An 11,363-nucleotide genomic window follows, 5' to 3' on the forward strand; every position below is an offset into this window, starting at 1 on the left:
CATATCTATAAAATGAGATAGTTAGAATGTATAATCTGAAGGTTCTTCTAATTTCTCTCCAGTTTTTGCCTGCAGGAGGGTGTATTTTTTCCCTGGGTATTCCATGTCAATCATTCAGAGCCTTCAGAGTCCTTGCTCTTATGATCAAAGTGGGGGTCTGGGTGGAACATCTTCTCCCTCTCTATGAATGACATATATATATATATATATATGTATATATGTATAATGTGGGGAAGATTGTTGTGTTGGTATCCTCAGTTAGAGAAATAACATGGCTTAATGGAAATAAAACTTTATCTGAAATCAGAGGATATATATTTTCATCCTGACTCTGTTGCTCTGACAGGTAGTTTGCATAGCACTGAACTATTCACTGGGCTGAGAGTCAGGATAACTTGGGTTCAAATAATATCTCTGATTGTTGTTGTTCGTCCTTCGTTCTTGAAGGGGATCAATGGCATCAGGAAGGTGATGCCTTGACTTGCAAGTGAATTGGATTTAAGTCAAGCAAGGTTGTACAAAGTCATCAGTCACACTTTCTCCTCCAAGGTCAAGGAGTTCAGTAGCAAGACATAGGTCAGGATGACTGGTGATAGCCCCAGATGCAGTAGGAGACACTGACATTTTTAAGTTAATGTCTTTTCCAGGGCTCAGTTTGTCTGAGACAACACCCATTCATCTCTGATAATTACAAATTGTATGAATGGACATGTCACTTAACCTGTCTGAGCCTAAGTTTTCTCACCTGCAAAATGGTTTTAATAATTCCTATACTATGTACATCACAGAATTTTCATGAGAAAAAATGACCTAATTTATGTAAAGTACTTTACAAATTTGTTAGAAAGGTATATAAATGTTAGTTATTATTATCTAGTGACCTTCAACTCTGAGGCTTATTTTCCTCAGTTTTAAAATGAGGTGGTTAGAACAGACAACCTACAAGATCCATACAGTTTAAGTAAATTTGATGTGAGTTTTCTCCTTGTTCTTCTTGCCTCATTTAAGACAACTAGACCCCATGCAAACAACAAGCTAGGCTTAATTCTGTATGTAAATTTTTTCTAGGTTTGGGTGATTAGAATGAAAATAAATCACATGGTTAGTTTTTTAATGCAGAAAAAAATAGAAATGTAAGTGTGGTGAGGGTGAAGGGATATTTTCATCCATTTATTTATCAAGTGTTTGCAAAGTATATAAAATTGCAAAGCTGTTGGGGAAGATATAAAGGGAATATAGAGTTTGTCCTTGTGGAAGGATCCAAAAGGGGTGCTTCTCAGTGGAATGTTCCATTATCAATTTTAATTAAAGTTGTCCTTGAGTATCAAGGAAAAAAAAATACCTTCCTGTATATATATATATATATATATACATAAAAAACCAAATAACTGTGATTGGTGCATGTTATGGTAGTGCATAATCTCCTGCTTATAAACCAGAATCATTATGTATTTTCAGCTGAAGAGAGGAAGCGAATGTTTTCTGATCAAAAAGTAGTTTCAAGATTGAAAGGAGGCTAAATTCCAGAGAACCTATCATCTTCACAGTTTTTAAAAACCCCTAATTTTATTATTTTAAAGAACAGAGGCAAAGACTTTATAATTATGCAAAGGTAAATCATCTAGCCATGTAATTAACTCAAAATTACAATGGCAATAAAGGTACAGTTAAATTCTTATTGGTATATTAAAATTATAAGAAATGTAATATACTTAATTGGCATTTAATAAGATAGCTGAGGTAAGTTAATTAGATATCAATTTACATACTTAATAAATGTCAGTACTTTTAACAATTAAGCCCACATCCACCAGAAAACACTCCTGTGGTTTACCATTGGCTATTAATGTGTTTGTTTCTTTGTACAAATTAGTTCCCAGGATAGGCAGATATTCAATAATTCTTTCACAAAACAAATGATTCCTTACTTCTTACTTGCCTGTGTGTAGACATCTAACATAGTACTCAGCCTCACAATGGGAATGAAGTGAGTCAGTCATATTTTCATCATACTCCAAGAGAGGGGTGGCTTGAATTAGTCTAATTAAATTCAGATTCTCTCATTCCCTCACACAAAATCTTTATCTTATTACTAAAGTCATGAATTTACTGTCTAATTTATAATTTCTTTTTAATTTTTATTCTGTTCTAATCCGTACCACAACTAGTTGCATTAAAAAAAATAAGTTTCTTCAACTTCTACCCATTGACTCCACCAGTAGTCAAGCAAAACAAGTCTGATGTCCTTTAGGCTCTGAATCTTCCTAACTCACCTTTAATAGAAAAAAGAAAATAGAAAGCTGATATAAATGTAGGCGTTTTGCTCCTTATGCCTAGAAGTGACTTCTTCAACTATTAAATTCCAACTCATTTATTAAAGTGCAGTTTAAATAGTTGCCCTTCTTTGAAATCTTCCATGATACATCAATCCTCCAGCAGTAATGACTTTCCCCTAAGACCTTACATATTTTGTACTGAAAGTCTATAATGCATTAGCACATAATAGTATGTATTATAGATATGTGAACTTACGTCTTATCTATAAAAGAGATTTTAAGCTCCATAAAAGGAGAAAGCTGGTCTTGTCTCAACTTTTTACTTCTTTCATAGTTTAGGATAACGTTCTGCATGCAGTGGGTGATTAATAAACATCTTATGAATTGAATTGGCAAGAAAATCAGTGATTCATTGTTGATATTCAATATGGATTTTTCTATGCATGAACATTAATTCTGAATTTCCAGGGAATTTTGGCAGGGACAAACTAGGTAGAGGAAAGTCTTTTTCCTCATTTTAAATGAATAATCATTAGGATTCACAGGGAGAATGTCTGTGATTATATGACTTCTAATTTATTTTGTCATTCTTTCTTTTCATTTTTGCCACAAGGAAGTGAGAGAGCTCCCCTTGGAAGATCAACAGATTTTAATTGGAATTGTTTTACAGCAGATACATAAACATCCATTCTATTAAACAGTGATCAAAGACTAGAAGTTGCCCAGAAAGGCTCTTCTATTCAAAATATGGAAACCTTAAACAGAGTCAGACTGAAATATATTCTCCAGAGGTCTTTCATTTTGAATGAGATTCTTCAAAGTTTGAAGATTTAATCAGGCCTTAAAGAGAAAACAAATATATCTATAGATTTAATTAAATTATTACATTCCAAGCATCTCTTCCTTTTAAAGATACAGCAATGGTTTCTATACTCTCAGAAAGAGAGACTTTTAAAACAGGCATTACATATTCAAATAGGTATGCAAGTTCTAAACACACCAAACAAGGCAGTTTTAGGCATTTCTTTTATAACTCCAGATCCTCCAGCACCAATAATTATGATGATGTTGATGATGATGATAAAAATGACAATTCCTTAGCATTTTACAGAACACTTTTTCCATAGATTATCTCATTTAAGCCTTAAAACAACTTTTAATAAATTTTAATTTATCTTAACCACTACAGGAATTATACAGATGAGGAAACTGAGTTTCAGAGAGGTTAACTGAAGTTTATAGTCACAACAGCTACCTCAAGATCTTCCATAATCCAAGTACAATACTCTATCCATTATGGGACATTCTATTTTAATAGGAAGGAAATACCAGTTTACAAGGATGTCAAAAGTTTTGATACTACTAAAAAAAAATCAGAATAATGAAATCAAAATAGAGAATTTTGATAAGCACAATGAAATGCAGAAAAGCTTCAAGGACTAAGTTGTTTTCTTTGGAATTAACTCCAACTTATTTTACTCTCACCAATTTGCTGTCCTAAAGGAGAATATTCAAATACAGGGAGAAATTAACATCAAAGGAAAATGAAAGAAAATTATTCAAACATCCCCATATGTCTTTTGGTCAGTGTGTTGAGGTTAAACAACATAAAAATACAATGGACCCCAAGATCTAGAATGAAACATGATTGAAGGGAGACAGTGGGAAGACAATAGAATATGCATGTCAGAAAAAAAAATCTAGACTCTGGGTGGAATTAGTGCCTCTTAACTAAAGTTCATTTGTTAATTCTTATACCCGTTCAATTAAAGATGGAAATATGTGGTATGGTGAATATATGCTTTCTAATTCCTGGAAAAGTCTGACTTATTACAAAACCAGGTTCCTTGAAGAAGCTTTTAAGTTTGGTTTGAGTGTTTGAATAGATTTGTTTTGGTTCTGTTGGTCATTGCTTGAATAATGTTATGCCATTATTTTTGTTAGGTATCAATGAAAAGAAAAAAGTATCTAATCTAGCAGAACAGTCTCACTTATTGCTCCCATGACAAGAGAGATGACAGACCAAATGTTCTATGAGGTAAAAATAGTGAAAGAGTATCTATCTTCCAAGGAGAAAAAATAGAGAATTGATTAAAAAAATCACACTGTCCAAGAAAAAAAGGGAATTTTCTAGAGGAACATCATGAGATTGACAAATTGCTATTTTGTCTTTTTAATGAATATTTCTCTTAACAAAACAAGGAAACAAAATAGAAACTTTTTTTCTTTAAAATTTTTTACTTTGTGAAGAAAAGATTAAAAAGGAATCTATAAGTTTAAGGATTGGATGAGAACTAATTTTCCAACTAATCTAACTCTTTAGCAGAAAAGAATCTCCAGTACACTTACACAACAAGTAGTCATACAGCCTTTTCTGGAAGGCCTTCGGTGAGGAAAATACCATGTCCTCTTAAAAAGATCCTTTCCACTTGTGGACAGTTCTAACAATTTGAATAGTTGTTTTTGTAACAAATTCAAATCTACCTCTTTTGTCACTTCTATCTATTGAAAATAATTCTTTCTTCTAAGTCAGAATAAATTCAATCCCTTTCCCATATGAGTCAATCAATAATTATTTATAAAGCACCTACAATGCACAAAATACAGTGCTAAATGCTGGGGATACAAAAAGAGCCTAAAGACAGCCCTTGACTTCAAGGAGCTTATACTATAATGGTAGAGATGTCAAAGAAACAAATATGTATGAACAAGCTACATACAAGATAAAAAAAAAAAGAATTAACAGAAGAAAGACACTAAGATTAAGAGTGGTTAAGAAAAGTTTCCTATAAAAGATGAGATTTTCTCTGAGACTTAAAAAAAGTCAGGACAACCAATAACCAGAGATAAGGAGGGAGAGCATTTCAGGTATGGAGGAAATCCAAAGAAAATACCCAGAGCAAAAAAATGGAGTATCTAATCCATGAACCATCAATGAGGCCAGTGTTACTGGATCAAAAGGTTCACAGAGTGGAGAAAAGTGGAAGAATACTGAAGAGGTAACTGGCTATATTATGAAGGGCTTTGAATACCAACCAGATTTTGTATTTGATTCTGGAAGCAATAGTGAGCTACTGGAGTTTATTGAGTGGCGTGGCAGGAGTGTGACGTGGCAGGGCCTGAGATTTAGCATAATCACTTTTACAGCTAAATAGAGGCTGTATTGGAGTGGGAAGAGACTTGAGGCAGATAGATCAAGTAGTACACTGCTGCAATATTCAAGGCATGAGATGATGAAGGCCTGGACCAGACAGTTGATAATGCTAAAGAAAGAAGGCATATTCAAGAGTTTCTTAAAGGTAAAATTAACAGGGCTTGGCAACAGATCAGATATGGGGAGTGTGAGATAGTGAGGAGCCAAGAATGATACCTAGGTTGCAATCCTGAGGTATGAGAGCATGGTATTACTCTCTGCAGTAATAGCGAAGGTAGGAGGTAGGGAATCATTTAGGGGGGAATATAAAGAACTCAGTTTTGGACATATTGAGTTTACTAGTTTGAGATATCTGAAATGCAATTGAAGATGCAAGATTGGAGGTCAGCAGAGAGATTGAGGAAGTAGATGTAGATTGACAATTGTTAGCATAAAAATGGTTATTAAATCTGTGGGAATTAATGAAATCACTAAGTGAAATAGTATAGAGGGAGAAAAGGACACATGATAGAATCCTGTGGGACACCTGTAGTTAGAGGGAATAATCTGGATGAGCATCTAACGGAGGAGGCTGAGGGGTGGTCAGATAGTTAGAAATAAAGAGAGAAGAGAGTGGTGTCCTGAAAACCTAGAGAGAAAAGATTATCAAGGAAGAGTGCTTCATAGCAGTGTCAAAAAATTCAGAGAGAGGCAAACTCACTAGGAATCTCCCCCATCCCAACCAGTGTCTTAATAAACTCTTTATTTGGACTGAAAAAAAAAAAGCTGCAGGGAGTTCAAGGAGAATGAGGATTGAAGAAAGGCCATTGAATTTGGCAATTAAGACATCAGTGATAACTTTGGAGAGAATGGTATTGGTGGAATGATGAGGTCAGAAGCCAGATTGTAAGGGTTTAAGCAGACAGTGAGAGGAGAGAAAGTGAAGGCACCAATCGTAGATGGACTTTTCAATGAATTTAACCACAAAGGGAAGAAGAGATACATGCAAAAATACTTAACAGAGATGGAAGGATCAAGTGAAGGCTTTTTGAGGATGGGGGGGAATGGGCAAATTTGTATGCAATAGAGGACGAGCCAATGAAGAGAGTGAAATTGTAAATAAGTGATAGAATGGAGATGAAAGAGGGATAAATTTGTTGGAGGAGGTGGTATGGAATGGGATCACTTGAACTGGTAGAGGGTAAGCCTTGGTAAGGAATAGAGCCATCTTTTGGTATGAAATGGGGGTTAAGGAAATGAAAGAAGACATATCAGTGATATGAGATAAGGAAGGTAGGAGAAGAGGGACATCATAGCAAATGGCCTCATTTTTTTCCTGTAAAATATGGTCCAAGTTTCTCAGCTTAGAGAGTAGGGGAAGGGGGAGCGACAAGATATTTGAGGAAAGATGAAAAGGTTTAGAAGAGGTGGGCTAGTGAGTTGATGAGGAAGTTATAACAGCATAACCTAGTAACAGTGAGGGCATAGTTGTACAATGAGTCACATAACATTAATTTATAGTGGAACCAATCAGAATAGTTGCATGATTTTCTCAAACTTTATTTAGCAGCATGTGTATGGGAAGAAAGGCAAAAGATTCAAATACTTGAAGGCCATTATCATGTCACTATGGAGTCTTCACTTGCTAAAGGAGATGTAGAACACAATGTCCCATATCAAGTCACACTTAGGTCAATTTTTAACATAGCCATAGATCACAATTCTTAATTATGTAGGTGAAGAGCCAAACAAATGACTGGATTAAATGAACAATAACTAATGCATCAACTAAGCATGTAAATGTTGCTTCTGAAATGTTTGAAACCACTTTATTTCCTTTTTAAAACCTCCCTTTTGCATTCATTTTCACCCTATGGATTTGTACTATTTAGGAAGAAAAGACTTGCTAGAAAAAAGTAAAGCAACTCAGTTCTTCTGTGAATTACCATTAACTTGAACTTGTAAAAACTGAATTAGTGAGATTTCACTACACATTTAAAATAACCTGAAGTCACAGTGTTAAATGCTATAACAAATATTTTCTTAACTTGCCCCTCTCATCACCACCCCCATCCTCCAAAAGGAAGATTCCTTGAGCACCTATTTCTCTCATACCCCTCTGGAGCCCTTTAGTTCAGGGTGTCGTTTCCACAGTTTGTGTCTCTGAGTGAGATGATTCAGCAGGGACACATCTACCTCCACAGTCCGTCTTTTAATCATCCAGATGAAGGCTGTTGCCTGTGTAGCATCTCAGTCTTTGCTGACCCGAGAAGGAAGGTGAACCTCATTCATTAGGGAAGTTCTCCCATGAATTCCTGTGGCTCCTAATCAACTTGTTTAAGAGTAACATTTTTTTTTAGTGTGATTTGCAATGATTGCCAATTTTCCAGTGATTACCAATCCCCAGAGTCATCTAACCAGCCCTAATCATGGTTATTATTTTTTTTTTTTTGGTATGTGTGTGTGTGTGTGTCTCAACTATCATAAAATATCACACTGGGAGAAAATCTAAGAAAAAAGGCAGGATACACATAGTCTACAAGTGGACATGTGCCAGAGCTATTAAGAAAGGATGGAAAGGACTAGAAACTAGAGAAAAGACTAAGGCCAATGCTAATTAGATTTTCCCTTTTGAATACAAGCCTTGAAGGAGGAAAGAGTGATTAAAAACTATAAAAACAATGGGTATGGGAAAGAAGTTAAGAAGATACTTAAAGAGACACCTTAAAGTGATAAAATTCTAACTTTTACTTTTAATTGGTGGAGAAGGGAAGGTGCTTGTTTTATCATCGTTGAATGGGAAGAGCACAGAGATTGAAGATCCAGGAATGGGCCTAGTTCCTGTAGGAGAATAAGAACTAGAGTGGTAGTGAAAAGCACCTGAATGTCTATGCTTTCTTCCTTGAGCAAATCTCTTTAATTTTCTAGGGCTTAGTACCCTTATCTCTAAAATAAAGGGTAGGACTACTTAACCTACATATAAGGCTCCATCCAAATCCAAAAGTCCTATGACTTCCTGAATTAAGACCTTTCCTTCTGAGGAAAATTTTGTCTTGAATTCTAATTTTTAATATTTTTAGCATGCTGTTTTGTGGAAAGTAGACATCTTTCCTCTATTTTGTGATAAAAGATGTATCTATTTGTTCTTATTTAAAATCAAATCAATATTTATTTTAAACCTATTTTTTGCAAAGCACGGAATTAGACACACTGAAACTATAAATTATTAGAACAAAAGTACCGCACTCTCAAAGAATTCACAGTCTAGTTGACAGTGACTAGAAATAAATGTAAGGCAAGTCCAGTAATACAAGATTGCAGTAAAAAGAGAAAATGTTGCAATGCAAGATTACTCAATCATTATTATTATTAATCTGCAGAAAGTGTTCTAGGAGCTCAGAGGAGAGACCTGTCCGTTTAAGCCAAGGGGCTCATAAATGGTATTCGATAGGAAATAGAATTTGATTTAGTCCTTGAAGACTGGGTAGGCAAGAGGAGAGGAAGCAAGGAAGGACATTCCAAGCAGGTGGAATTACATAAGCCAAAATGTTGTACCTGTTGTGTAACTCTAAAATGAACTTCCCTCACTCATTAAATTTAAACCAGTTCTTTCCAGCTAATGAAATTTTAATTGGTTCAAGCCACACTGCCAAATGTCCACCATAAACTATTCATCTCCAAACTATCCTTTAGAACTTCTACTTTTACAAATAATCTGCCTGTCACGGAAACACCTGGGATTCACCATCCACCCACTTTTCACAATCTTCCAAAAGCAGTGCACATACAGGAACAGAAATAAAAGCCACAGAGCCTATGGATTAAGACACTGAGATAGACCATCCTCTTTTACAATGCTACTAACAGGAAGGTAGGCATGAGCATTGTAGATGACCTCCCTGACAAAAACCTCCAAACATTAAGGGAGCACAATGAATAATTCTAAATTCCTAGAAAACAGGGATTATGTTTTGTTCATTCACAGCACCCCCGGAAGTGCCGAACTTAAAGTAGGAAGTCAATTATTATTGATCAATTTATTTATGGAAAAAAAAACAACTGCAACTATTGCAGGTATCAATATGTCATCTGTGGATTTGTCCTCAACTCATTTATATGTTCTGCCCATATAATGTCTCAGGGTAACAGGGGTCATGTGTTTTCTACCTATTGTGTGAACTCTTATTTCATATAGGAAAACAGAATATGTATGCTTTAGCTCTACTTCCCAATTCCCTTAGGAATCTACTGTCTGATTCTCATTAGGTTGTCTTTGAATGCTTTTAGGCCTTGGGCAAATAGGCCATGGTTATTTTCATGAGCCATGAAAATATCCATGTCACTTCCAGAAGGCAAAAGCTAGGCTGACTTTCATATTGATTGCTGTTGTTTTAAAAGTTATTACAAATACTAGGAAAGTTTTTTTTTTTAAGTTTCTGCAAATGAATAATTGAATTTAATTTCCTTTATAATGAATGATTCAATTTAATCAGCTTTAGGCTTCTTAAAATAGACCAAGTATTTGACCTTTAAGTCATCATATGATTTTATATTATGGACACTTTAATTAGGGAAATTAAATTCATTTTAAAACAAAAATAGAAATTGAAAATTGTTAGGCTTAATGACATTAAAGTCCCACAACATCCAGCCTGAGAATCAGTTAGATTTGGTATCTAAAAGATGCATTAGCCTATCTCCTGCCAGTGCCATATAATTAAATAAAATATGTAACCTCCAGTGCACTTTTCAGTGCTGTTTTAAATGTCTCACATGACAGGGTTTGTAGCAAATCTAACCTTTCTTCTTTTTTTTTTTTTTTGACCTTCCAATACCAGTGGACTGCAATTAGCAGAAGTCACAAAAAAATTTTTGTTTTTAATTTCATAATTATTCAACATTTAAAAAGTAACTCAAGAAAATCATTTGCCCTATTGTGTAGATGACTAAACTACATATTCTCCACACCAATTTTAGATTTAAGCGAGAATCCAAAATGTATCGTCTGTTTGAGGTGGAGTGGTTCTCCGGTCTACTACAAGTATTCCTCTTGTCCCTTTTTTGGAAAAAAAAATCATGCCCTACAGCACTGTCTGTTGCTTTCCTGTATGGCCCCTTTATTAAAAACAAAAACAAAAACCAAAAAATCACATAACACACACCCACACACACAAACACACACACACACACACACACACACACACACACACACACACATCAAAACTGCTTTTATAACCTGAGACTGCTTCTCATCCTCATCTGGAAACAAAAACCTGCCTTAGCCATTGTATACAGAATCATAAAATTTTGATCCTTAAAAAGATTTTGGAAATCTTATAGTCAAATACAACCCCTTCATTTTACAGATAAGAATACTGGGGCTCGAAGCAGGTGACAACACACAAATTAGCAGCAAAGTTAGGACTATAATCCAAGTTTTCTGACCATACTCCTGGTGCTCTTTCTACTATATTTATCTGAAATATTTTTTTTCCTGTGGACTCTTGGTCAGAGTTCCTATGAGTGTTTCCTGTCTGAACTTGATTATAATTCAATCAGTTAAAAAAAAAAACACATTTATTAAGCACCTACAGTGTGACAGATTCTTCTGCTCGGAGGATATATAGGCTGATAAGTATTCTACAATCGGATGGACATAACCTTTATGAAATGAATCCCAAGTTTCTTAGGAGTCATCACAAGAATTTCTTTTTAGTCATGCTTTGTAAGAGAGAATCCTTCATTTTAAATAAGGTAAATGTATATAAACAATGGTTTATTGTACAATCCTGGAATGTTCCTATTTAAAGATTTCTCATGATTCTCTGTTGTCATTTTATGATCAGTACTGGAAAAGCTTAAAATGTTTGGGGGAAAGGGAGACAGAGAGAAATGTCTTTGTTTGCTAACTCTTCTTCCTTAACCAGTGCCACCCAGTTTATGTATGGCACAGA

Source organism: Vombatus ursinus, unplaced genomic scaffold (genome assembly GCF_900497805.2).
Source record: "Vombatus ursinus unplaced genomic scaffold, bare-nosed wombat genome assembly UNPS02014945.1, whole genome shotgun sequence".
NCBI lineage: Eukaryota > Metazoa > Chordata > Mammalia > Diprotodontia > Vombatidae > Vombatus > Vombatus ursinus.